Here is a 27968-nt window from a genome sequence, read left to right as displayed (position 1 = left end):
ACAATTGGAGCAAAAAAGAGACAAAAATTTAGAGAAAATATTTTATTGATTGTTAAAAGTGAGACCATTTGTCCCAAAATGTGCTGAAACATGTCAGAAGGACATGGGCATTTCACATTTTTTAAACTATGATTACCTACTTGTTAAGTTTTTGTTAATTAAGTATCGTTATGGTCTATTGATGTATGAGGTGAAAACTATGAAAGTAGACTTACCAGCAAATCCGTTTCTAGATATATTTCATGACAGCACTGTAGAAGGTTGATTCCCTACCCTAATAGGGACAGAGAACACAAAGAGGTGAAATAGTCCCTCCTCATTGACTGTCCAAAGGATTTTTCTAGTGCCAAAAGAACAACAGACATATGCACAAAAAAACCTGTTTGATGTTCCTAGAGTTCTTTTTTGAGAGGACAAATTCAGATTCACTCCAAAGACTCTCAGGAAATTTTTCAAAACCACATTACTAAGTTTTGTTTGACCTCATCTAATCAATAAATGAAGATAAAGTTTCTTGAAAATAAATGTCAGAAGTGGGATTTGAACCCACGCCTCCAGGGAAGACTGCGACCTGAACGCAGCGCCTTAGACCGCTCGGCCATCCTGACTTCGATATGCAATTGGAACTTAACTCCTTCCATGCTAGTCAGCAGAAATGTTACCATCCCTTGTGATTAAAAACTTGTCACACCACCCCAAAAAAGTCAATAAATAACATTTTTTATATGCGTACTTTTCGTCTGCATTAATTTTTAAACCTCCATTTATTTTGTTTGGATATTAGAAATGTTAGATTTCTCACAAATGCGGTGATGCACCACATTTCTTCAGAAACTACTGTTTGGCCACACAGCAGGGCTTTGAAAGGAAGAGCGCTATTTGGGTTTTGCAATGCAGATTTTGCAGGAATACCTTGCAGATGAAATTTGCAGAGTACCAAAACAGCAGAAAACCTCCCAAAGTGACCACATTTTAGAAATTATTTTGCACAATGAGTTAATCAACACCTGCAATTACTATTGTCAGCCTATAGGTGTTTTCACTCTGAACCATCCAGCATTGCAAGTATGCCAGTTTAGTGCCCAGCTTTTGCTTGCAGAGACAAGCAACCCATACATTTTTAAGTGGGCTCTACTCACTGGAGCAATGTCAAATATGTAGATGCTTTGTCTCACCATTAAAGTAGAAACCTCCTATATTTCAAATTAAAGATGACGGACCTGTGTGGAGCTTGTGTTTTTTGCCTTTTTGACTTTGTCCACAGCATATTTTTTAAGGACATTTGTCTCAGTAATGCCTCAGTGTTTCAAAGTCAAACAAGCTGACTATAATCATTCAGCTAGTGTCTGATAAGTGCTGTCTGTTTCAGCTATCAGGTTACCTTTTAATCCTCTTACAGCTAAGTCAATCTGAAATAAAACAAAATAGAGGAAAAATTACTAAAAAACATTCATGTGTTCAAAAGGAAAAAGTTACCGTTTCTCAAATTTTTAACATTTTGTTTTCTGTAGATAGTTAAGATTTTTAGGCCTTTTGATCATGATCAGTCCATGTGCTTTGTTTAATATCTCCTTAAAATGTAAACGGTGAAGAAAAAGCATTTTGCCGAAACCCGGGACCTTTAGATCTTCAGTCTAACGCTCTCCCAACTGAGCTATTTCGGCCATATCTATACATTTTCTGGGGGGTTTGACACTCTGCAAATGTCAAGTGTCACACCTGGAGGGATATATTATAATTTTTCATTTGACTGTTTTTTGAAGCATGATTTCTATTTGAAACGACTTCCATTTTGCTGTACATATTTAATAACATTCATTAACTATTTGTGAATGAGTAGAAAAAGACAGCAATTTTGCCATTGAATTTTTACATTTTCAGTTTGTCTCCATGCACCAGTATAATTCTGACCCTGTGCTTCTAGAATAGGTCATGGTCACACATAAAACACAATTTGCATGCATAATGTTACATCAAGTTTTATTTTTTATGAGATGCAAACAATTGGAGCAAAAAAGAGACAAAAATTTAGAGAAAATATTTTATTGATTGTGAAAAGTGAGACCATTTGTCCCAAAATGTGCTGAAACATGTCAGAAGGACATGGGCATTTCACATTTTTTAAACTATGATTACCTACTTGTTAAGTTTTTGTTAATTAAGTATCGTTATGGTCTATTGATGTATGAGGTGAAAACTATGAAAGTAGACTTACCAGCAAATCCGTTTCTAGATATATTTCATGACAGCACTTTAGAAGGTTGATTCCCTACCCTAATAGGGACAGAGAACACAAAGAGGTGAAATAGTCCCTCCTCATTGACTGTCCAAAGGATTTTTCTAGTGCCAAAAGAACAACAGACATATGCACAAAAAAACCTGTTTGATGTTCCTAGAGTTCTTTTTTGAGAGGACAAATTCAGATTCACTCCAAAGACTCTCAGGAAATTTTTCAAAACCACATTACTAAGTTTTGTTTGACCTCATCTAATCAATAAATGAAGATAAAGTTTCTTGAAATTAAATGTTGATGTCAGAAGTTGGATTTGAACCCACTCCTCCAGGGAAGACTGCGACCTGAACGCAGCGCCTTAGACCGCTCGGCCATCCTGACTTCGATATGCAATTGGAACTTAACTCCTTCCATGCTAGTCAGCAGAAATGTTACCATCCCTTGTGATTAAAAACTTGTCACACCACCCCAAAAAAGTCAATAAATAACATTTTTTATATGCGTACTTTTCGTCTGCATTAATTTTTAAACCTCCATTTATTTTGTTTGGATATTAGAAATGTTAGATTTCTCACAAATGCGGTGATGCACCACATTTCTTCAGAAACTACTGTTTGGCCACACAGCAGGGATTTGAAAGGAAGAGCCCTATTTGGGTTTTGCAATGCAGATTTTGCAGGAATACCTTGCAGATGAAATTTGCAGAGTACCAAAACAGCAGAAAACCTCCCAAAGTGACCACATTTTAGAAATTATTTTGCACAATGAGTTAATCAACACCTGCAATTACTATTGTCAGCCTATAGGTGTTTTCACTCTGAACCATCCAGCATTGCAAGTATGCCAGTTTAGTGCCCAGCTTTTGCTTGCAGAGACAAGCAACCCATACATTTTTAAGTGGGCTCTACTCACTGGAGCAATGTCAAATATGTAGATGCTTTGTCTCACCATTAAAGTAGAAACCTCCTATATTTCAAATTAAAGATGACGGACCTGTGTGGAGCTTGTGTTTTTTGCCTTTTTGACTTTGTCCACAGCATATTTTTTAAGGACATTTGTCTCAGTAATGCCTCAGTGTTTCAAAGTCAAACAAGCTGACTATAATCATTCAGCTAGTGTCTGATAAGTGCTGTCTGTTTCAGCTATCAGGTTACCTTTTAATCCTCTTACAGCTAAGTCAATCTGAAATAAAACAAAATAGAGGAAAAATTACTAAAAAACATTCATGTGTTCAAAAGGAAAAAGTTACCGTTTCTCAAATTTTTAACATTTTGTTTTCTGTAGATAGTTAAGATTTTTAGGCCTTTTGATCATGATCAGTCCATGTGCTTTGTTTAATATCTCCTTAAAATGTAAACGGTGAAGAAAAAGCATTTTGTCGAAACCCGGGATTGGACCAGGGACCTTTAGATCTTCAGTCTAACGCTCTCCCAACTGAGCTATTTCGGCCATATCTATACATTTTCTGGGGGGTTTGACACTCTGCAAATGTCAAGTGTCACACCTGGAGGGATATATTATAATTTTTCATTTGACTGTTTTTTGAAGCATGATTTCTATTTGAAACGACTTCCATTTTGCTGTACATATTTAATAACATTCATTAACTATTTGTGAATGAGTAGAAAAAGACAGCAATTTTGCCATTGAATTTTTACATTTTCAGTTTGTCTCCATGCACCAGTATAATTCTGACCCTGTGCTTCTAGAATAGGTCATGGTCGCACATAAAACACAATTTGCATGCATAATGTTACATCAAGTTTTATTTTTTATGAGATGCAAACAATTGGAGCAAAAAAGAGACAAAAATTTAGAGAAAATATTTTATTGATTGTTAAAAGTGAGACCATTTGTCCCAAAATGTGCTGAAACATGTCAGAAGGACATGGGCATTTCACATTTTTTAAACTATGATTACCTACTTGTTAAGTTTTTGTTAATTAAGTATCGTTATGGTCTATTGATGTATGAGGTGAAAACTATGAAAGTAGACTTACCAGCAAATCCGTTTCTAGATATATTTCATGACAGCACTTTAGAAGGTTGATTCCCTACCCTAATAGGGACAGAGAACACAAAGAGGTGAAATAGTCCCTCCTCATTGACTGTCCAAAGGATTTTTCTAGTGCCAAAAGAACAACAGACATATGCACAAAAAAACCTGTTTGATGTTCCTAGAGTTCTTTTTTGAGAGGACAAATTCAGATTCACTCCAAAGACTCTCAGGAAATTTTTCAAAACCACATTACTAAGTTTTGTTTGACCTCATCTAATCAATAAATGAAGATAAAGTTTCTTGAAATTAAATGTTGATGTCAGAAGTTGGATTTGAACCCACTCCTCCAGGGAAGACTGCGACCTGAACGCAGCGCCTTAGACCGCTCGGCCATCCTGACTTCGATATGCAATTGGAACTTAACTCCTTCCATGCTAGTCAGCAGAAATGTTACCATCCCTTGTGATTAAAAACTTGTCACACCACCCCAAAAAAGTCAATAAATAACATTTTTTATATGCGTACTTTTCGTCTGCATTAATTTTTAAACCTCCATTTATTTTGTTTGGATATTAGAAATGTTAGATTTCTCACAAATGCGGTGATGCACCACATTTCTTCAGAAACTACTGTTTGGCCACACAGCAGGGATTTGAAAGGAAGAGCCCTATTTGGGTTTTGCAATGCAGATTTTGCAGGAATACCTTGCAGATGAAATTTGCAGAGTACCAAAACAGCAGAAAACCTCCCAAAGTGACCACATTTTAGAAATTATTTTGCACAATGAGTTAATCAACACCTGCAATTACTATTGTCAGCCTATAGGTGTTTTCACTCTGAACCATCCAGCATTGCAAGTATGCCAGTTTAGTGCCCAGCTTTTGCTTGCAGAGACAAGCAACCCATACATTTTTAAGTGGGCTCTACTCACTGGAGCAATGTCAAATATGTAGATGCTTTGTCTCACCATTAAAGTAGAAACCTCCTATATTTCAAATTAAAGATGACGGACCTGTGTGGAGCTTGTGTTTTTTGCCTTTTTGACTTTGTCCACAGCATATTTTTTAAGGACATTTGTCTCAGTAATGCCTCAGTGTTTCAAAGTCAAACAAGCTGACTATAATCATTCAGCTAGTGTCTGATAAGTGCTGTCTGTTTCAGCTATCAGGTTACCTTTTAATCCTCTTACAGCTAAGTCAATCTGAAATAAAACAAAATAGAGGAAAAATTACTAAAAAACATTCATGTGTTCAAAAGGAAAAAGTTACCGTTTCTCAAATTTTTAACATTTTGTTTTCTGTAGATAGTTAAGATTTTTAGGCCTTTTGATCATGATCAGTCCATGTGCTTTGTTTAATATCTCCTTAAAATGTAAACGGTGAAGAAAAAGCATTTTGTCGAAACCCGGGATTGGACCAGGGACCTTTAGATCTTCAGTCTAACGCTCTCCCAACTGAGCTATTTCGGCCATATCTATACATTTTCTGGGGGGTTTGACACTCTGCAAATGTCAAGTGTCACACCTGGAGGGATATATTATAATTTTTCATTTGACTGTTTTTTGAAGCATGATTTCTATTTGAAACGACTTCCATTTTGCTGTACATATTTAATAACATTCATTAACTATTTGTGAATGAGTAGAAAAAGACAGCAATTTTGCCATTGAATTTTTACATTTTCAGTTTGTCTCCATGCACCAGTATAATTCTGACCCTGTGCTTCTAGAATAGGTCATGGTCGCACATAAAACACAATTTGCATGCATAATGTTACATCAAGTTTTATTTTTTATGAGATGCAAACAATTGGAGCAAAAAAGAGACAAAAATTTAGAGAAAATATTTTATTGATTGTTAAAAGTGAGACCATTTGTCCCAAAATGTGCTGAAACATGTCAGAAGGACATGGGCATTTCACATTTTTTAAACTATGATTACCTACTTGTTAAGTTTTTGTTAATTAAGTATCGTTATGGTCTATTGATGTATGAGGTGAAAACTATGAAAGTAGACTTACCAGCAAATCCGTTTCTAGATATATTTCATGACAGCACTTTAGAAGGTTGATTCCCTACCCTAATAGGGACAGAGAACACAAAGAGGTGAAATAGTCCCTCCTCATTGACTGTCCAAAGGATTTTTCTAGTGCCAAAAGAACAACAGACATATGCACAAAAAAACCTGTTTGATGTTCCTAGAGTTCTTTTTTGAGAGGACAAATTCAGATTCACTCCAAAGACTCTCAGGAAATTTTTCAAAACCACATTACTAAGTTTTGTTTGACCTCATCTAATCAATAAATGAAGATAAAGTTTCTTGAAATTAAATGTTGATGTCAGAAGTTGGATTTGAACCCACTCCTCCAGGGAAGACTGCGACCTGAACGCAGCGCCTTAGACCACTCGGCCATCCTGACTTCGATATGCAATTGGAACTTAACTCCTTCCATGCTAGTCAGCAGAAATGTTACCATCCCTTGTGATTAAAAACTTGTCACACCACCCCAAAAAAGTCAATAAATAACATTTTTTATATGCGTACTTTTCGTCTGCATTAATTTTTAAACCTCCATTTATTTTGTTTGGATATTAGAAATGTTAGATTTCTCACAAATGCGGTGATGCACCACATTTCTTCAGAAACTACTGTTTGGCCACACAGCAGGGCTTTGAAAGGAAGAGCCCTATTTGGGTTTTGCAATGCAGATTTTGCAGGAATACCTTGCAGATGAAATTTGCAGAGTACCAAAACAGCAGAAAACCTCCCAAAGTGACCACATTTTAGAAATTATTTTGCACAATGAGTTAATCAACACCTGCAATTACTATTGTCAGCCTATAGGTGTTTTCACTCTGAACCATCCAGCATTGCAAGTATGCCAGTTTAGTGCCCAGCTTTTGCTTGCAGAGACAAGCAACCCATACATTTTTAAGTGGGCTCTACTCACTGGAGCAATGTCAAATATGTAGATGCTTTGTCTCACCATTAAAGTAGAAACCTCCTATATTTCAAATTAAAGATGACGGACCTGTGTGGAGCTTGTGTTTTTTGCCTTTTTGACTTTGTCCACAGCATATTTTTTAAGGACATTTGTCTCAGTAATGCCTCAGTGTTTCAAAGTCAAACAAGCTGACTATAATCATTCAGCTAGTGTCTGATAAGTGCTGTCTGTTTCAGCTATCAGGTTACCTTTTAATCCTCTTACAGCTAAGTCAATCTGAAATAAAACAAAATAGAGGAAAAATTACTAAAAAACATTCATGTGTTCAAAAGGAAAAAGTTACCGTTTCTCAAATTTTTAACATTTTGTTTTCTGTAGATAGTTAAGATTTTTAGGCCTTTTGATCATGATCAGTCCATGTGCTTTGTTTAATATCTCCTTAAAATGTAAACGGTGAAGAAAAAGCATTTTGCCGAAACCCGGGATTGGACCAGGGACCTTTAGATCTTCAGTCTAACACTCTCCCAACTGAGCTATTTCGGCCATATCTATACATTTTCTGGGGGGTTTGACACTCTGCAAATGTCAAGTGTCACACCTGGAGGGATATATTATAATTTTTCATTTGACTGTTTTTTGAAGCATGATTTCTATTTGAAACGACTTCCATTTTGCTGTACATATTTAATAACATTCATTAACTATTTGTGAATGAGTAGAAAAAGACAGCAATTTTGCCATTGAATTTTTACATTTTCAGTTTGTCTCCATGCACCAGTATAATTCTGACCCTGTGCTTCTAGAATAGGTCATGGTCGCACATAAAACACAATTTGCATGCATAATGTTACATCAAGTTTTATTTTTTATGAGATGCAAACAATTGGAGCAAAAAAGAGACAAAAATTTAGAGAAAACATTTTATTGATTGTTAAAAGTGAGACCATTTGTCCCAAAATGTGCTGAAACATGTCAGAAGGACATGGGCATTTCACATTTTTTAAACTATGATTACCTACTTGTTAAGTTTTTGTTAATTAAGTATCGTTATGGTCTATTGATGTATGAGGTGAAAACTATGAAAGTAGACTTACCAGCAAATCCGTTTCTAGATATATTTCATGACAGCACTTTAGAAGGTTGATTCCCTACCCTAATAGGGACAGAGAACACAAAGAGGTGAAATAGTCCCTCCTCATTGACTGTCCAAAGGATTTTTCTAGTGCCAAAAGAACAACAGACATATGCACAAAAAAACCTGTTTGATGTTCCTAGAGTTCTTTTTTGAGAGGACAAATTCAGATTCACTCCAAAGACTCTCAGGAAATTTTTCAAAACCACATTACTAAGTTTTGTTTGACCTCATCTAATCAATAAATGAAGATAAAGTTTCTTGAAATTAAATGTTGATGTCAGAAGTTGGATTTGAACCCACTCCTCCAGGGAAGACTGCGACCTGAACGCAGCGCCTTAGACCACTCGGCCATCCTGACTTCGATATGCAATTGGAACTTAACTCCTTCCATGCTAGTCAGCAGAAATGTTACCATCCCTTGTGATTAAAAACTTGTCACACCACCCCAAAAAAGTCAATAAATAACATTTTTTATATGCGTACTTTTCGTCTGCATTAATTTTTAAACCTCCATTTATTTTGTTTGGATATTAGAAATGTTAGATTTCTCACAAATGCGGTGATGCACCACATTTCTTCAGAAACTACTGTTTGGCCACACAGCAGGGCTTTGAAAGGAAGAGCCCTATTTGGGTTTTGCAATGCAGATTTTGCAGGAATACCTTGCAGATGAAATTTGCAGAGTACCAAAACAGCAGAAAACCTCCCAAAGTGACCACATTTTAGAAATTATTTTGCACAATGAGTTAATCAACACCTGCAATTACTATTGTCAGCCTATAGGTGTTTTCACTCTGAACCATCCAGCATTGCAAGTATGCCAGTTTAGTGCCCAGCTTTTGCTTGCAGAGACAAGCAACCCATACATTTTTAAGTGGGCTCTACTCACTGGAGCAATGTCAAATATGTAGATGCTTTGTCTCACCATTAAAGTAGAAACCTCCTATATTTCAAATTAAAGATGACGGACCTGTGTGGAGCTTGTGTTTTTTGCCTTTTTGACTTTGTCCACAGCATATTTTTTAAGGACATTTGTCTCAGTAATGCCTCAGTGTTTCAAAGTCAAACAAGCTGACTATAATCATTCAGCTAGTGTCTGATAAGTGCTGTCTGTTTCAGCTATCAGGTTACCTTTTAATCCTCTTACAGCTAAGTCAATCTGAAATAAAACAAAATAGAGGAAAAATTACTAAAAAACATTCATGTGTTCAAAAGGAAAAAGTTACCGTTTCTCAAATTTTTAACATTTTGTTTTCTGTAGATAGTTAAGATTTTTAGGCCTTTTGATCATGATCAGTCCATGTGCTTTGTTTAATATCTCCTTAAAATGTAAACGGTGAAGAAAAAGTATTTTGCCGAAACCCGGGATTGGACCAGGGACCTTTAGATCTTCAGTCTAACGATCTCCCAACTGAGCTATTTCAGCCATATCTATACATTTTCTGGGGGGTTTGACACTCTGCAAATGTCAAGTGTCACACCTGGAGGGATATATTATAATTTTTCATTTGACTGTTTTTTGAAGCATGATTTCTATTTGAAACGACTTCCATTTTGCTGTACATATTTAATAACATTCATTAACTATTTGTGAATGAGTAGAAAAAGACAGCAATTTTGCCATTGAATTTTTACATTTTCAGTTTGTCTCCATGCACCAGTATAATTCTGACCCTGTGCTTCTAGAATAGGTCATGGTCGCACATAAAACACAATTTGCATGCATAATGTTACATCAAGTTTTATTTTTTATGAGATGCAAACAATTGGAGCAAAAAAGAGACAAAAATTTAGAGAAAATATTTTATTGATTGTTAAAAGTGAGACCATTTGTCCCAAAATGTGCTGAAACATGTCAGAAGGACATGGGCATTTCACATTTTTTAAACTATGATTACCTACTTGTTAAGTTTTTGTTAATTAAGTATCGTTATGGTCTATTGATGTATGAGGTGAAAACTATGAAAGTAGACTTACCAGCAAATCCGTTTCTAGATATATTTCATGACAGCACTTTAGAAGGTTGATTCCCTACCCTAATAGGGACAGAGAACACAAAGAGGTGAAATAGTCCCTCCTCATTGACTGTCCAAAGGATTTTTCTAGTGCCAAAAGAACAACAGACATATGCACAAAAAAACCTGTTTGATGTTCCTAGAGTTCTTTTTTGAGAGGACAAATTCAGATTCACTCCAAAGACTCTCAGGAAATTTTTCAAAACCACATTACTAAGTTTTGTTTGACCTCATCTAATCAATAAATGAAGATAAAGTTTCTTGAAATTAAATGTTGATGTCAGAAGTTGGATTTGAACCCACTCCTCCAGGGAAGACTGCGACCTGAACGCAGCGCCTTAGACCACTCGGCCATCCTGACTTCGATATGCAATTGGAACTTAACTCCTTCCATGCTAGTCAGCAGAAATGTTACCATCCCTTGTGATTAAAAACTTGTCACACCACCCCAAAAAAGTCAATAAATAACATTTTTTATATGCGTACTTTTCGTCTGCATTAATTTTTAAACCTCCATTTATTTTGTTTGGATATTAGAAATGTTAGATTTCTCACAAATGCGGTGATGCACCACATTTCTTCAGAAACTACTGTTTGGCCACACAGCAGGGCTTTGAAATGAAGAGCCCTATTTGGGTTTTGCAATGCAGATTTTGCAGGAATACCTTGCAGATGAAATTTGCAGAGTACCAAAACAGCAGAAAACCTCCCAAAGTGACCACATTTTAGAAATTATTTTGCACAATGAGTTAATCAACACCTGCAATTACTATTGTCAGCCTATAGGTGTTTTCACTCTGAACCATCCAGCATTGCAAGTATGCCAGTTTAGTGCCCAGCTTTTGCTTGCAGAGACAAGCAACCCATACATTTTTAAGTGGGCTCTACTCACTGGAGCAATGTCAAATATGTAGATGCTTTGTCTCACCATTAAAGTAGAAACCTCCTATATTTCAAATTAAAGATGACGGACCTGTGTGGAGCTTGTGTTTTTTGCCTTTTTGACTTTGTCCACAGCATATTTTTTAAGGACATTTGTCTCAGTAATGCCTCAGTGTTTCAAAGTCAAACAAGCTGACTATAATCATTCAGCTAGTGTCTGATAAGTGCTGTCTGTTTCAGCTATCAGGTTACCTTTTAATCCTCTTACAGCTAAGTCAATCTGAAATAAAACAAAATAGAGGAAAAATTACTAAAAAACATTCATGTGTTCAAAAGGAAAAAGTTACCGTTTCTCAAATTTTTAACATTTTGTTTTCTGTAGATAGTTAAGATTTTTAGGCCTTTTGATCATGATCAGTCCATGTGCTTTGTTTAATATCTCCTTAAAATGTAAACGGTGAAGAAAAAGCATTTTGCCGAAACCCGGGATTGGACCAGGGACCTTTAGATCTTCAGTCTAACGCTCTCCCAACTGAGCTATTTCGGCCATATCTATACATTTTCTGGGGGGTTTGACACTCTGCAAATGTCAAGTGTCACACCTGGAGGGATATATTATAATTTTTCATTTGACTGTTTTTTGAAGCATGATTTCTATTTGAAACGCCTTCCATTTTGCTGTACATATTTAATAACATTCATTAACTATTTGTGAATGAGTAGAAAAAGACAGCAATTTTGCCATTGAATTTTTACATTTTCAGTTTGTCTCCATGCACCAGTATAATTCTGACCCTGTGCTTCTAGAATAGGTCATGGTCGCACATAAAACACAATTTGCATGCATAATGTTACATCAAGTTTTATTTTTTATGAGATGCAAACAATTGGAGCAAAAAAGAGACAAAAATTTAGAGAAAATATTTTATTGATTGTTAAAAGTGAGACCATTTGTCCCAAAATGTGCTGAAACATGTCAGAAGGACATGGGCATTTCACATTTTTTAAACTATGATTACCTACTTGTTAAGTTTTTGTTAATTAAGTATCGTTATGGTCTATTGATGTATGAGGTGAAAACTATGAAAGTAGACTTACCAGCAAATCCGTTTCTAGATATATTTCATGACAGCACTGTAGAAGGTTGATTCCCTACCCTAATAGGGACAGAGAACACAAAGAGGTGAAATAGTCCCTCCTCATTGACTGTCCAAAGGATTTTTCTAGTGCCAAAAGAACAACAGACATATGCACAAAAAATCTGTTTGATGTTCCTAGAGTTCTTTTTTGAGAGGACAAATTCAGATTCACTCCAAAGACTCTCAGGAAATTTTTCAAAACCACATTACTAAGTTTTGTTTGACCTCATCTAATCAATAAATGAAGATAAAGTTTCTTGAAAATAAATGTTGATGTCAGAAGTGGGATTTGCACCCACACCTCCAGGGGAGACTGCGACCTGAACACAGCGCCTTAGACCGCTCTGCCATCCTGACTTCGAAATGCAATTGGAACTTAACTCCTTCCATGCTAGTCAGCAGAAATGTTACCATTCCTTGTGATTAAAAACTTGTCACACCACCCCAAAAAAGTCAATAAATAACATTTTTTATATGCGTACTTTTCGTCTGCATTAATTTTTAAACCTCCATTTATTTTGTTTGGATATTAGAAATGTTAGATTTCTCACAAATGGGGTGATGCACCACATTTCTTCAGAAACTACTGTTTGGCCACACAGCAGGGCTGTGAAAGGAAGAGCCCTATTTGGGTTTTGCAATGCAGATTTTGCAGGAATACCTTGCAGATGAAATTTGCAGAGTACCAAAACAGCAGAAAACCTCCCAAAGTGACCACATTTTAGAAATTATTTTGCACAATGAGTTAATCAACACCTGCAATTACTATTGTCAGCCTATAGGTGTTTTCACTCTGAACCATCCAGCATTGCAAGTATGCCAGTTTAGTGCCCAGCTTTTGCTTGCAGAGACAAGCAACCCATACATTTTTAAGTGGGCTCTACTCACTGGAGCAATGTCAAATATGTAGATGCTTTGTCTCACCATTAAAGTAGAAACCTCCTATATTTCAAATTAAAGATGACGGACCTGTGTGGAGCTTGTGTTTTTTGCCTTTTTGACTTTGTCCACAGCATATTTTTTAAGGACATTTGTCTCAGTAATGCCTCAGTGTTTCAAAGTCAAACAAGCTGACTATAATCATTCAGCTAGTGTCTGATAAGTGCTGTCTGTTTCAGCTATCAGGTTACCTTTTAATCCTCTTACAGCTAAGTCAATCTGAAATAAAACAAAATAGAGGAAAAATTACTAAAAAACATTCATGTGTTCAAAAGGAAAAAGTTACCGTTTCTCAAATTTTTAACATTTTGTTTTCTGTAGATAGTTAAGATTTTTAGGCCTTTTGATCATGATCAGTCCATGTGCTTTGTTTAATATCTCCTTAAAATGTAAACGGTGAAGAAAAAGCATTTTGCCGAAACCTGGGATTGGACCAAGGACCTTTAGATCTTCAGTCTAACGCTCTCCCAACTGAGCTATTTCGGCCATATCTATACATTTTCTGGGGGGTTTGACACTCTGCAAATGTCAAGTGTCACACCTGGAGGGATATATTATAATTTTTCATTTGACTGTTTTTTGAAGCATGATTTCTATTTGAAACGCCTTCCATTTTGCTGTACATATTTAATAACATTCATTAACTATTTGTGAATGAGTAGAAAAAGACAGCAATTTTGCCATTGAATTTTTACATTTTCAGTTTGTCTCCATGCACCAGTATAATTCTGACCCTGTGCTTCTAGAATAGGTCATGGTCGCACATAAAACACAATTTGCATGCATAATGTTACATCAAGTTTTATTTTTTATGAGATGCAAACAATTGGAGCAAAAAAGAGACAAAAATTTAGAGAAAACATTTTATTGATTGTTAAAAGTGAGACCATTTGTCCCAAAATGTGCTGAAACATGTCAGAAGGACATGGGCATTTCACATTTTTTAAACTATGATTACCTACTTGTTAAGTTTTTGTTAATTAAGTATCGTTATGGTCTATTGATGTATGAGGTGAAAACTATGAAAGTAGACTTACCAGCAAATCCGTTTCTAGATATATTTCATGACAGCACTTTAGAAGGTTGATTCCCTACCCTAATAGGGACAGAGAACACAAAGAGGTGAAATAGTCCCTCCTCATTGACTGTCCAAAGGATTTTTCTAGTGCCAAAAGAACAACAGACATATGCACAAAAAAACCTGTTTGATGTTCCTAGAGTTCTTTTTTGAGAGGACAAATTCAGATTCACTCCAAAGACTCTCAGGAAATTTTTCAAAACCACATTACTAAGTTTTGTTTGACCTCATCTAATCAATAAATGAAGATAAAGTTTCTTGAAATTAAATGTTGATGTCAGAAGTTGGATTTGAACCCACTCCTCCAGGGAAGACTGCGACCTGAACGCAGCGCCTTAGACCACTCGGCCATCCTGACTTCGATATGCAATTGGAACTTAACTCCTTCCATGCTAGTCAGCAGAAATGTTACCATCCCTTGTGATTAAAAACTTGTCACACCACCCCAAAAAAGTCAATAAATAACATTTTTTATATGCGTACTTTTCGTCTGCATTAATTTTTAAACCTCCATTTATTTTGTTTGGATATTAGAAATGTTAGATTTCTCACAAATGCGGTGATGCACCACATTTCTTCAGAAACTACTGTTTGGCCACACAGCAGGGCTTTGAAAGGAAGAGCCCTATTTGGGTTTTGCAATGCAGATTTTGCAGGAATACCTTGCAGATGAAATTTGCAGAGTACCAAAACAGCAGAAAACCTCCCAAAGTGACCACATTTTAGAAATTATTTTGCACAATGAGTTAATCAACACCTGCAATTACTATTGTCAGCCTATAGGTGTTTTCACTCTGAACCATCCAGCATTGCAAGTATGCCAGTTTAGTGCCCAGCTTTTGCTTGCAGAGACAAGCAACCCATACATTTTTAAGTGGGCTCTACTCACTGGAGCAATGTCAAATATGTAGATGCTTTGTCTCACCATTAAAGTAGAAACCTCCTATATTTCAAATTAAAGATGACGGACCTGTGTGGAGCTTGTGTTTTTTGCCTTTTTGACTTTGTCCACAGCATATTTTTTAAGGACATTTGTCTCAGTAATGCCTCAGTGTTTCAAAGTCAAACAAGCTGACTATAATCATTCAGCTAGTGTCTGATAAGTGCTGTCTGTTTCAGCTATCAGGTTACCTTTTAATCCTCTTACAGCTAAGTCAATCTGAAATAAAACAAAATAGAGGAAAAATTACTAAAAAACATTCATGTGTTCAAAAGGAAAAAGTTACCGTTTCTCAAATTTTTAACATTTTGTTTTCTGTAGATAGTTAAGATTTTTAGGCCTTTTGATCATGATCAGTCCATGTGCTTTGTTTAATATCTCCTTAAAATGTAAACGGTGAAGAAAAAGTATTTTGCCGAAACCCGGGATTGGACCAGGGACCTTTAGATCTTCAGTCTAACGATCTCCCAACTGAGCTATTTCGGCCATATCTATACATTTTCTGGGGGGTTTGACACTCTGCAAATGTCAAGTGTCACACCTGGAGGGATATATTATAATTTTTCATTTGACTGTTTTTTGAAGCATGATTTCTATTTGAAACGACTTCCATTTTGCTGTACATATTTAATAACATTCATTAACTATTTGTGAATGAGTAGAAAAAGACAGCAATTTTGCCATTGAATTTTTACATTTTCAGTTTGTCTCCATGCACCAGTATAATTCTGACCCTGTGCTTCTAGAATAGGTCATGGTCGCACATAAAACACAATTTGCATGCATAATGTTACATCAAGTTTTATTTTTTATGAGATGCAAACAATTGGAGCAAAAAAGAGACAAAAATTTAGAGAAAATATTTTATTGATTGTTAAAAGTGAGACCATTTGTCCCAAAATGTGCTGAAACATGTCAGAAGGACATGGGCATTTCACATTTTTTAAACTATGATTACCTACTTGTTAAGTTTTTGTTAATTAAGTATCGTTATGGTCTATTGATGTATGAGGTGAAAACTATGAAAGTAGACTTACCAGCAAATCCGTTTCTAGATATATTTCATGACAGCACTTTAGAAGGTTGATTCCCTACCCTAATAGGGACAGAGAACACAAAGAGGTGAAATAGTCCCTCCTCATTGACTGTCCAAAGGATTTTTCTAGTGCCAAAAGAACAACAGACATATGCACAAAAAAACCTGTTTGATGTTCCTAGAGTTCTTTTTTGAGAGGACAAATTCAGATTCACTCCAAAGACTCTCAGGAAATTTTTCAAAACCACATTACTAAGTTTTGTTTGACCTCATCTAATCAATAAATGAAGATAAAGTTTCTTGAAATTAAATGTTGACGTCAGAAGTTGGATTTGAACCCACTCCTCCAGGGAAGACTGCGACCTGAACGCAGCGCCTTAGACCACTCGGCCATCCTGACTTCGATATGCAATTGGAACTTAACTCCTTCCATGCTAGTCAGCAGAAATGTTACCATCCCTTGTGATTAAAAACTTGTCACACCACCCCAAAAAAGTCAATAAATAACATTTTTTATATGCGTACTTTTCGTCTGCATTAATTTTTAAACCTCCATTTATTTTGTTTGGATATTAGAAATGTTAGATTTCTCACAAATGCGGTGATGCACCACATTTCTTCAGAAACTACTGTTTGGCCACACAGCAGGGCTTTGAAAGGAAGAGCCCTATTTGGGTTTTGCAATGCAGATTTTGCAGGAATACCTTGCAGATGAAATTTGCAGAGTACCAAAACAGCAGAAAACCTCCCAAAGTGACCACATTTTAGAAATTATTTTGCACAATGAGTTAATCAACACCTGCAATTACTATTGTCAGCCTATAGGTGTTTTCACTCTGAACCATCCAGCATTGCAAGTATGCCAGTTTAGTGCCCAGCTTTTGCTTGCAGAGACAAGCAACCCATACATTTTTAAGTGGGCTCTACTCACTGGAGCAATGTCAAATATGTAGATGCTTTGTCTCACCATTAAAGTAGAAACCTCCTATATTTCAAATTAAAGATGACGGACCTGTGTGGAGCTTGTGTTTTTTGCCTTTTTGACTTTGTCCACAGCATATTTTTTAAGGACATTTGTCTCAGTAATGCCTCAGTGTTTCAAAGTCAAACAAGCTGACTATAATCATTCAGCTAGTGTCTGATAAGTGCTGTCTGTTTCAGCTATCAGGTTACCTTTTAATCCTCTTACAGCTAAGTCAATCTGAAATAAAACAAAATAGAGGAAAAATTACTAAAAAACATTCATGTGTTCAAAAGGAAAAAGTTACCGTTTCTCAAATTTTTAACATTTTGTTTTCTGTAGATAGTTAAGATTTTTAGGCCTTTTGATCATGATCAGTCCATGTGCTTTGTTTAATATCTCCTTAAAATGTAAACGGTGAAGAAAAAGCATTTTGCCGAAACCCGGGATTGGACCAGGGACCTTTAGATCTTCAGTCTAACGCTCTCCCAACTGAGCTATTTCGGCCATATCTATACATTTTCTGGGGGGTTTGACACTCTGCAAATGTCAAGTGTCACACCTGGAGGGATATATTATAATTTTTCATTTGACTGTTTTTTGAAGCATGATTTCTATTTGAAACGCCTTCCATTTTGCTGTACATATTTAATAACATTCATTAACTATTTGTGAATGAGTAGAAAAAGACAGCAATTTTGCCATTGAATTTTTACATTTTCAGTTTGTCTCCATGCACCAGTATAATTCTGACCCTGTGCTTCTAGAATAGGTCATGGTCGCACATAAAACACAATTTGCATGCATAATGTTACATCAAGTTTTATTTTTTATGAGATGCAAACAATTGGAGCAAAAAAGAGACAAAAATTTAGAGAAAATATTTTATTGATTGTTAAAAGTGAGACCATTTGTCCCAAAATGTGCTGAAACATGTCAGAAGGACATGGGCATTTCACATTTTTTAAACTATGATTACCTACTTGTTAAGTTTTTGTTAATTAAGTATCGTTATGGTCTATTGATGTATGAGGTGAAAACTATGAAAGTAGACTTACCAGCAAATCCGTTTCTAGATATATTTCATGACAGCACTGTAGAAGGTTGATTCCCTACCCTAATAGGGACAGAGAACACAAAGAGGTGAAATAGTCCCTCCTCATTGACTGTCCAAAGGATTTTTCTAGTGCCAAAAGAACAACAGACATATGCACAAAAAATCTGTTTGATGTTCCTAGAGTTCTTTTTTGAGAGGACAAATTCAGATTCACTCCAAAGACTCTCAGGAAATTTTTCAAAACCACATTACTAAGTTTTGTTTGACCTCATCTAATCAATAAATGAAGATAAAGTTTCTTGAAAATAAATGTTGATGTCAGAAGTGGGATTTGCACCCACACCTCCAGGGGAGACTGCGACCTGAACACAGCGCCTTAGACCGCTCTGCCATCCTGACTTCGAAATGCAATTGGAACTTAACTCCTTCCATGCTAGTCAGCAGAAATGTTACCATAGAATCATAGAATCATAGAATCGTAGAGTTGGAAGGGACCTCCTGGGCCATCTGGTCCAACCCCCTGCTCAAAGCAGGATTCGCTAAATCATCCCAGTCAGATGTCTGTCCAGCCTCTGTTTGAAGACTTCCATTGAAGGAGAACTCACCACTTCTCGTGGCAGCCTGTTCCACTCATTGATCACTCTAACTGTCAAAAAGTTTTTTCTAATATCTAATCTGTGTCTCCTCCCATTCAGTTTCATCCCATTGCTTCTAGTCTTTCCTTGTGCAAATGAGAATAAAGTTGATCCTTCTGCAATGTGACAGCCCTTTAGATATTTGTAGACAGCTATTAAGTCTCCTCTCAGTCTTCTCTTTTGCAAACTAAACATTCCCAAATCCTGCAACCTTTCCTCATAAGACAGGGTTTGCAGACCGGTCACCATTCTGGTCGCTCTTTTCTGAACTTGCTCCAGTTTGTTGATGTCTTTTTTAAAATGTGGTGCCCAAAACTGGACACAATATTCCAGATGAGGTCTGACCAAAGAGGAGTAGAGGGAAATAATGACTTCACGTGATCTAGACTGTATGCTTCTGTTAATACACCCTAGAATTGCATTTGCCTTTTTTGCTGCTGCATCACACTGTTGACTCATATTCAGTCTGTGATCTATTAGTATACCCAAGTCTTTTTCACATGTGCTGTCACTTAGCCCTATTCCTCCCATTCTATATATGCTTTACCATTCCTTGTGATTAAAAACTTGTCACACCACCCCAAAAAAGTCAATAAATAACATTTTTTATATGCGTACTTTTCGTCTGCATTAATTTTTAAACCTCCATTTATTTTGTTTGGATATTAGAAATGTTAGATTTCTCACAAATGGGGTGATGCACCACATTTCTTCAGAAACTACTGTTTGGCCACACAGCAGGGCTGTGAAAGGAAGAGCCCTATTTGGGTTTTGCAATGCAGATTTTGCAGGAATACCTTGCAGATGAAATTTGCAGAGTACCAAAACAGCAGAAAACCTCCCAAAGTGACCACATTTTAGAAATTATTTTGCACAATGAGTTAATCAACACCTGCAATTACTATTGTCAGCCTATAGGTGTTTTCACTCTGAACCATCCAGCATTGCAAGTATGCCAGTTTAGTGCCCAGCTTTTGCTTGCAGAGACAAGCAACCCATACATTTTTAAGTGGGCTCTACTCACTGGAGCAATGTCAAATATGTAGATGCTTTGTCTCACCATTAAAGTAGAAACCTCCTATATTTCAAATTAAAGATGACGGACCTGTGTGGAGCTTGTGTTTTTTGCCTTTTTGACTTTGTCCACAGCATATTTTTTAAGGACATTTGTCTCAGTAATGCCTCAGTGTTTCAAAGTCAAACAAGCTGACTATAATCATTCAGCTAGTGTCTGATAAGTGCTGTCTGTTTCAGCTATCAGGTTACCTTTTAATCCTCTTACAGCTAAGTCAATCTGAAATAAAACAAAATAGAGGAAAAATTACTAAAAAACATTCATGTGTTCAAAAGGAAAAAGTTACCGTTTCTCAAATTTTTAACATTTTGTTTTCTGTAGATAGTTAAGATTTTTAGGCCTTTTGATCATGATCAGTCCATGTGCTTTGTTTAATATCTCCTTAAAATGTAAACGGTGAAGAAAAAGCATTTTGCCGAAACCTGGGATTGGACCAGGGACCTTTAGATATTCAGTCTAACGCTCTCCCAACTGAGCTATTTCGGCCATATCTATACATTTTCTGGGGGGTTTGACACTCTGCAAATGTCAAGTGTCACACCTGGAGGGATATATTATAATTTTTCATTTGACTGTTTTTTGAAGCATGATTTCTATTTGAAACGCCTTCCATTTTGCTGTACATATTTAATAACATTCATTAACTATTTGTGAATGAGTAGAAAAAGACAGCAATTTTGCCATTGAATTTTTACATTTTCAGTTTGTCTCCATGCACCAGTATAATTCTGACCCTGTGCTTCTAGAATAGGTCATGGTCGCACATAAAACACAATTTGCATGCATAATGTTACATCAAGTTTTATTTTTTATGAGATGCAAACAATTGGAGCAAAAAAGAGACAAAAATTTAGAGAAAATATTTTATTGATTGTTAAAAGTGAGACCATTTGTCCCAAAATGTGCTGAAACATGTCAGAAGGACATGGGCATTTCACATTTTTTAAACTATGATTACCTACTTGTTAAGTTTTTGTTTATTAAGTATCGTTATGGTCTATTGATGTATGAGGTGAAAACTATGAAAGTAGACTTACCAGCAAATCCGTTTCTAGATATATTTCATGACAGCACTGTAGAAGGTTGATTCCCTACCCTAATAGGGACAGAGAACACAAAGAGGTGAAATAGTCCCTCCTCATTGACTGTCCAAAGGATTTTTCTAGTGCCAAAAGAACAACAGACATATGCACAAAAAATCTGTTTGATGTTCCTAGAGTTCTTTTTTGAGAGGACAAATTCAGATTCACTCCAAAGACTGTCAGGAAATTTTTCAAAACCACATTACATGAAGATAAAGTTTCTTGAAATTAAATGTTGATGTCAGAAGTGGGATTTGAACCCACACCTCCAGGGGAGACTGCGACCTGAACGCAGCACCTTAGACCGCTCGGCCATCCTGACTTCAATATGCAATTGGAACTTAACTCCTTCCATGCTAGTCAGCAGAAATGTTACCATTCCTTGTGATTAAAAACTTGTCACACCACCCCAAAAAAGTCAATAAATAACATTTTTTATATGCGTACTTTTCGTCTGCATTAATTTTTAAACCTCCATTTATTTTGTTTGGATATTAGAAATGTTAGATTTCTCACAAATGCGGTGATGCACCACATTTCTTCAGAAACTACTGTTTGGCCACACAGCAGGGCTTTGAAAGGAAGAGCCCTATTTGGGTTTTGCAATGCAGATTTTGCAGGAATACCTTGCAGGTGAAATTTGCAGAGTACCAAAACAGCAGAAAACCTCCCAAAGTGACCACATTTTAGAAATTATTTTGCACAATGAGTTAATCAACACCTGCAATTACTATTGTCAGCCTATAGGTGTTTTCACTCTGAACCATCCAGCATTGCAAGTATGCCAGTTTAGTGCCCAGCTTTTGCTTGCAAAGACAAGCAACCCATACATTTTTAAGTGGGCTCTACTCACTGGAGCAATGTCAAATATGTAGATGCTTTGTCTCACCATTAAAGTAGAAACCTCCTATATTTCAAATTAAAGATGACGGACCTGTGTGGAGCTTGTGTTTTTTGCCTTTTTGACTTTGTCCACAGCATATTTTTTAAGGACATTTGTCTCAGTAATGCCTCAGTGTTTCAAAGTCAAACAAGCTGACTATAATCATTCAGCTAGTGTCTGATAAGTGCTGTCTGTTTCAGCTATCAGGTTACCTTTTAATCCTCTTACAGCTAAGTCAATCTGAAATAAAACAAAATAGAGGAAAAATTACTAAAAAACATTCATGTGTTCAAAAGGAAAAAGTTACCGTTTCTCAAATTTTTAACATTTTGTTTTCTGTAGATAGTTAAGATTTTTAGGCCTTTTGATCATGATCAGTCCATGTGCTTTGTTTAATATCTCCTTAAAATGTAAACGGTGAAGAAAAAGCATTTTGCCGAAACACGGGACCTTTAGATCTTCAGTCTAACGCTCTCCCAACTGAGCTATTTCGGCCATATCTATACATTTTCTGGGGGGTTTGACACTCTGCAAATGTCAAGTGTCACACCTGGAGGGATATAATATAATTTTTCATTTGACTGTTTTTTGAAGCATGATTTCTATTTGAAACGCCTTCCATTTTGCTGTACATATTTAATAACATTCATTAACTATTTGTGAATGAGTAGAAAAAGACAGCAATTTTGCCATTGAATTTTTACATTTTCAGTTTGTCTCCATGCACCAGTATAATTCTGACCCTGTGCTTCTAGAATAGGTCATGGTCGCACATAAAACACAATTTGCATGCATAATGTTACATCAAGTTTTATTTTTTATGAGATGCAAACAATTGGAGCAAAAAAGAGACAAAAATTTAGAGAAAATATTTTATTGATTGTTAATGTTAAAAGTGAGACCATTTGTCCCAAAATGTGCTGAAACATGTCAGAAGGACATGGGCATTTCACATTTTTTAAACTATGATTACCTACTTGTTAAGTTTTTGTTTATTAAGTATCGTTATGGTCTATTGATGTATGAGGTGAAAACTATGAAAGTAGACTTACCAGCAAATCCGTTTCTAGATATATTTCATGACAGCACTGTAGAAGGTTGATTCCCTACCCTAATAGGGACAGAGAACACAAAGAGGTGAAATAGTCCCTCCTCATTGACTGTCCAAAGGATTTTTCTAGTGCCAAAAGAACAACAGACATATGCACAAAAAATCTGTTTGATGTTCCTAGAGTTCTTTTTTGAGAGGACAAATTCAGATTCACTCCAAAGACTCTCAGGAAATTTTTCAATACCACATTACATGAAGATAAAGTTTCTTGAAATTAAATGTTGATGTCAGAAGTGGGATTTGAACCCACACCTCCAGGGGAGACTGGGACCTGAACGCAGCACCTTAGACCGCTCGGCCATCCTGACTTCAATATGCCATTGGAACTTAACTCCTTCCATGCTAGTCAGCAGAAATGTTACCATTCCTTGTGATTAAAAACTTGTCACACCACCCCAAAAAAGTCAATAAATAACATTTTTTATATGCGTACTTTTCGTCTGCATTAATTTTTAAACCTCCATTTATTTTGTTTGGATATTAGAAATGTTAGATTTCTCACAAATGCGGTGATGCACCACATTTCTTCAGAAACTACTGTTTGGCCACACAGCAGGGCTTTGAAAGGAAGAGCCCTATTTGGGTTTTGCAATGCAGATTTTGCAGGAATACCTTGCAGGTGAAATTTGCAGAGTACCAAAACAGCAGAAAACCTCCCAAAGTGACCACATTTTAGAAATTATTTTGCACAATGAGTTAATCAACACCTGCAATTACTATTGTCAGCCTATAGGTGTTTTCACTCTGAACCATCCAGCATTGCAAGTATGCCAGTTTAGTGCCCAGCTTTTGCTTGCAAAGACAAGCAACCCATACATTTTTAAGTGGGCTCTACTCACTGGAGCAATGTCAAATATGTAGATGCTTTGTCTCACCATTAAAGTAGAAACCTCCTATATTTCAAATTAAAGATGACGGACCTGTGTGGAGCTTGTGTTTTTTGCCTTTTTGACTTTGTCCACAGCATATTTTTTAAGGACATTTGTCTCAGTAATGCCTCAGTGTTTCAAAGTCAAACAAGCTGACTATAATCATTCAGCTAGTGTCTGATAAGTGCTGTCTGTTTCAGCTATCAGGTTACCTTTTAATCCTCTTACAGCTAAGTCAATCTGAAATAAAACAAAATAGAGGAAAAATTACTAAAAAACATTCATGTGTTCAAAAGGAAAAAGTTACCGTTTCTCAAATTTTTAACATTTTGTTTTCTGTAGATAGTTAAGATTTTTAGGCCTTTTGATCATGATCAGTCCATGTGCTTTGTTTAATATCTCCTTAAAATGTAAACGGTGAAGAAAAAGCATTTTGCTGAAACCCGGGACCTTTAGATCTTCAGTCTAACGCTCTCCCAACTGAGCTATTTCGGCCATATCTATACATTTTCTGGGGGGTTTGACACTCTGCAAATGTCAAGTGTCACACCTGGAGGGATATATTATAATTTTTCATTTGACTGTTTTTTGAAGCATGATTTCTATTTGAAACGCCTTCCATTTTGCTGTACATATTTAATAACATTCATTAACTATTTGTGAATGAGTAGAAAAAGACAGCAATTTTGCCATTGAATTTTTACATTTTCAGTTTGTCTCCATGCACCAGTATAATTCTGACCCTGTGCTTCTAGAATAGGTCATGGTCGCACATAAAACACAATTTGCATGCATAATGTTACATCAAGTTTTATTTTTTATGAGATGCAAACAATTGGAGCAAAAAAGAGACAAAAATTTAGAGAAAATATTTTATTGATTGTTAATGTTAAAAGTGAGACCATTTGTCCCAAAATGTGCTGAAACATGTCAGAAGGACATGGGCATTTCACATTTTTTAAACTATGATTACCTACTTGTTAAGTTTTTGTTTATTAAGTATCGTTATGGTCTATTGATGTATGAGGTGAAAACTATGAAAGTAGACTTACCAGCAAATCCGTTTCTAGATATATTTCATGACAGCACTGTAGAAGGTTGATTCCCTACCCTAATAGGGACAGAGAACACAAAGAGGTGAAATAGTCCCTCCTCATTGACTGTCCAAAGGATTTTTCTAGTGCCAAAAGAACAACAGACATATGCACAAAAAATCTGTTTGATGTTCTTTTTTGAGAGGACAAATTCAGATTCACTCCAAAGACTCTCAGGAAATTTTTCAAAACCACATTACTAAGTTTTGTTTGACCTCATCTCATCAATAAATGAAGATAAAGTTTCTTGAAATTAAATGTTGATGTCAGAAGTGGGATTTGAACCCACACCTCCAGGGGAGACTGCAACCTGAACGCAGCGCCTTAGACCGCTCGGCCATCCTGACTTCGATATGCAATTGGAACTTAACTCCTTCCATGCTAGTCAGCAGAAATGTTACCATTCCTTGTGATTAAAAACTTGTCACACCACCCCAAAAAAGTCAATAAATAACATTTTTTATATGCGTACTTTTCGTCTGCATTAATTTTTAAACCTCCATTTATTTTGTTTGGATATTAGAAATGTTAGATTTCTCACAAATGCGGTGATGCACCACATTTCTTCAGAAACTACTGTTTGGCCACACAGCAGGGCTTTGAAAGGAAGAGCCCTATTTGGGTTTTGCAATGCAGATTTTGCAGGAATACCTTGCAGATGAAATTTGCAGAGTACCAAAACAGCAGAAAACCTCCCAAAGTGACCACATTTTAGAAATTATTTTGCATAATGAGTTAATCAACACCTGCAATTACTATTGTCAGCCTATAGGTGTTTTCACTCTGAACCATCCAGCATTGCAAGTATGCCAGTTTAGTGCCCAGCTTTTGCTTGCAGAGACAAGCAACCCATACATTTTTAAGTGGGCTCTACTCACTGGAGCAATGTCAAATATGTAGATGCTTTGTCTCACCATTAAAGTAGAAACCTCCTATATTTCAAATTAAAGATGACGGACCTGTGTGGAGCTTGTGTTTTTTGCCTTTTTGACTTTGTCCACAGCATATTTTTTAAGGACATTTGTCTCAGTAATGCCTCAGTGTTTCAAAGTCAAACAAGCTGACTATAATCATTCAGCTAGTGTCTGATAAGTGCTGTCTGTTTCAGCTATCAGGTTACCTTTTAATCCTCTTACAGCTAAGTCAATCTGAAATAAAACAAAATAGAGGAAAAATTACTAAAAAACATTCATGTGTTCAAAAGGAAAAAGTTACCGTTTCTCAAATTTTTAACATTTTGTTTTCTGTAGATAGTTAAGATTTTTAGGCCTTTTGATCATGATCAGTCCATGTGCTTTGTTTAATATCTCCTTAAAATGTAAACGGTGAAGAAAAAGCATTTTGCCGAAACCCAGGACCTTTAGATCTTCAGTCTAACGCTCTCCCAACTGAGCTATTTCGGCCATATCTATACATTTTCTGGGGGGTTTGACACTCTGCAAATGTCAAGTGTCACACCTGGAGGGATATATTATAATTTTTCATTTGACTGTTTTTTGAAGCATGATTTCTATTTGAAACGCCTTCCATTTTGCTGTACATATTTAATAACATTCATTAACTATTTGTGAATGAGTAGAAAAAGACAGCAATTTTGCCATTGAATTTTTACATTTTCAGTTTGTCTCCATGCACCAGTAAAATTCTGACCCTGTGCTTCTAGAATAGGTCATGGTCGCACATAAAACACAATTTGCATGCATAATGTTACATCAAGTTTTATTTTTTATGAGATGCAAACAATTGGAGCAAAAAAGAGACAAAAATTTAGAGAAAATATTTTATTGATTGTTAATGTTAAAAGTGAGACCATTTGTCCCAAAATGTGCTGAAACATGTCAGAAGGACATGGGCATTTCACATTTTTTAAACTATGACTACCTACTTGTTAAGTTTTTGTTTATTAAGTATCGTTATGGTCTATTGATGTATGAGGTGAAAACTATGAAAGTAGACTTACCAGCAAATCCGTTTCTAGATATATTTCATGACAGCACTGTAGAAGGTTGATTCCCTACCCTAATAGGGACAGAGAACACAAAGAGGTGAAATAGTCCCTCCTCATTGACTGTCCAAAGGATTTTTCTAGTGCCAAAAGAACAACAGACATATGCACAAAAAATCTGTTTGATGTTCTTTTTTGAGAGGACAAATTCAGATTCACTCCAAAGACTCTCAGGAAATTTTTCAAAACCACATTACTAAGTTTTGTTTGACCTCATCTCATCAATAAATGAAGATAAAGTTTCTTAAAAATTAAATGTTGATGTCAGAAGTGGGATTTGAACCCACGCCTCCAGGGAAGACTGCAACCTGAACACAGCGCCTTAGACCGCTCGGCCATCCTGACTTCGAAATGCAATTGGAACTTAACTCCTTCCATGCTAGTCAGCAGAAATGTTACCATTCCTTGTGATTAAAAACTTGTCACACCACCCCAAAAAAGTCAATAAATAACATTTTTTATATGCGTACTTTTCGTCTGCATTAATTTTTAAACCTCCATTTATTTTGTTTGGATATTAGAAATGTTAGAGTTCTCACAAATGCGGTGATGCACCACATTTCTTCAGAAACTACTGTTTGGCCACACAGCAGGGCTTTGAAAGGAAGAGCCCTATTTGGGTTTTGCAATGCAGATTTTGCAGGAATACCTTGCAGATGAAATTTGCAGAGTACCAAAACAGCAGAAAACCTCCCAAAGTGACCACATTTTAGAAATTATTTTGCACAATGAGTTAATCAACACCTGCAATTACTATTGTCAGCCTATAGGTGTTTTCACTCTGAACCATCCAGCATTGCAAGTATGCCAGTTTAGTGCCCAGCTTTTGCTTGCAGAGACAAGCAACCTATACATTT

General features: G+C 36.1%; 7 non-coding genes across 7 annotated transcripts; all 7 read right to left on the bottom strand.

Annotated features, from left to right (window-relative positions):
* Window positions 1-525: 525 nt before the first annotated feature.
* Window positions 526-608, bottom strand: TRNAL-CAG (transfer RNA leucine (anticodon CAG)). The gene has a single exon. It is a non-coding gene; the product is annotated as a tRNA-Leu (tRNA).
* Window positions 609-7645: 7037 nt separating this feature from the next.
* TRNAF-GAA (transfer RNA phenylalanine (anticodon GAA)) lies at window positions 7646-7718 on the bottom strand. Its single transcript has one exon. It is a non-coding gene; the product is annotated as a tRNA-Phe (tRNA).
* Window positions 7719-11681: 3963 nt separating this feature from the next.
* On the bottom strand, window positions 11682-11754 carry TRNAF-GAA (transfer RNA phenylalanine (anticodon GAA)). The gene has a single exon. It is a non-coding gene; the product is annotated as a tRNA-Phe (tRNA).
* Window positions 11755-17734: 5980 nt separating this feature from the next.
* Window positions 17735-17807, bottom strand: TRNAF-GAA (transfer RNA phenylalanine (anticodon GAA)). The gene has a single exon. It is a non-coding gene; the product is annotated as a tRNA-Phe (tRNA).
* Window positions 17808-21388: 3581 nt separating this feature from the next.
* On the bottom strand, window positions 21389-21471 carry TRNAL-CAG (transfer RNA leucine (anticodon CAG)). The gene has a single exon. It is a non-coding gene; the product is annotated as a tRNA-Leu (tRNA).
* Window positions 21472-25370: 3899 nt separating this feature from the next.
* Window positions 25371-25453, bottom strand: TRNAL-CAG (transfer RNA leucine (anticodon CAG)). The gene has a single exon. It is a non-coding gene; the product is annotated as a tRNA-Leu (tRNA).
* Window positions 25454-27373: 1920 nt separating this feature from the next.
* Window positions 27374-27456, bottom strand: TRNAL-CAG (transfer RNA leucine (anticodon CAG)). Its single transcript has one exon. It is a non-coding gene; the product is annotated as a tRNA-Leu (tRNA).
* Window positions 27457-27968: the final 512 nt, after the last annotated feature.

Source organism: Dendrobates tinctorius, unplaced genomic scaffold (genome assembly GCF_039654945.1).
Source record: "Dendrobates tinctorius isolate UK_male_01 unplaced genomic scaffold, ASM3965494v1 ptg000350l, whole genome shotgun sequence".
Lineage (NCBI taxonomy): Eukaryota > Metazoa > Chordata > Amphibia > Anura > Dendrobatidae > Dendrobates > Dendrobates tinctorius.
Note: the sequence above shows the minus strand (reverse complement) of the source record. Positions and strands in the feature narration are given on the sequence as shown.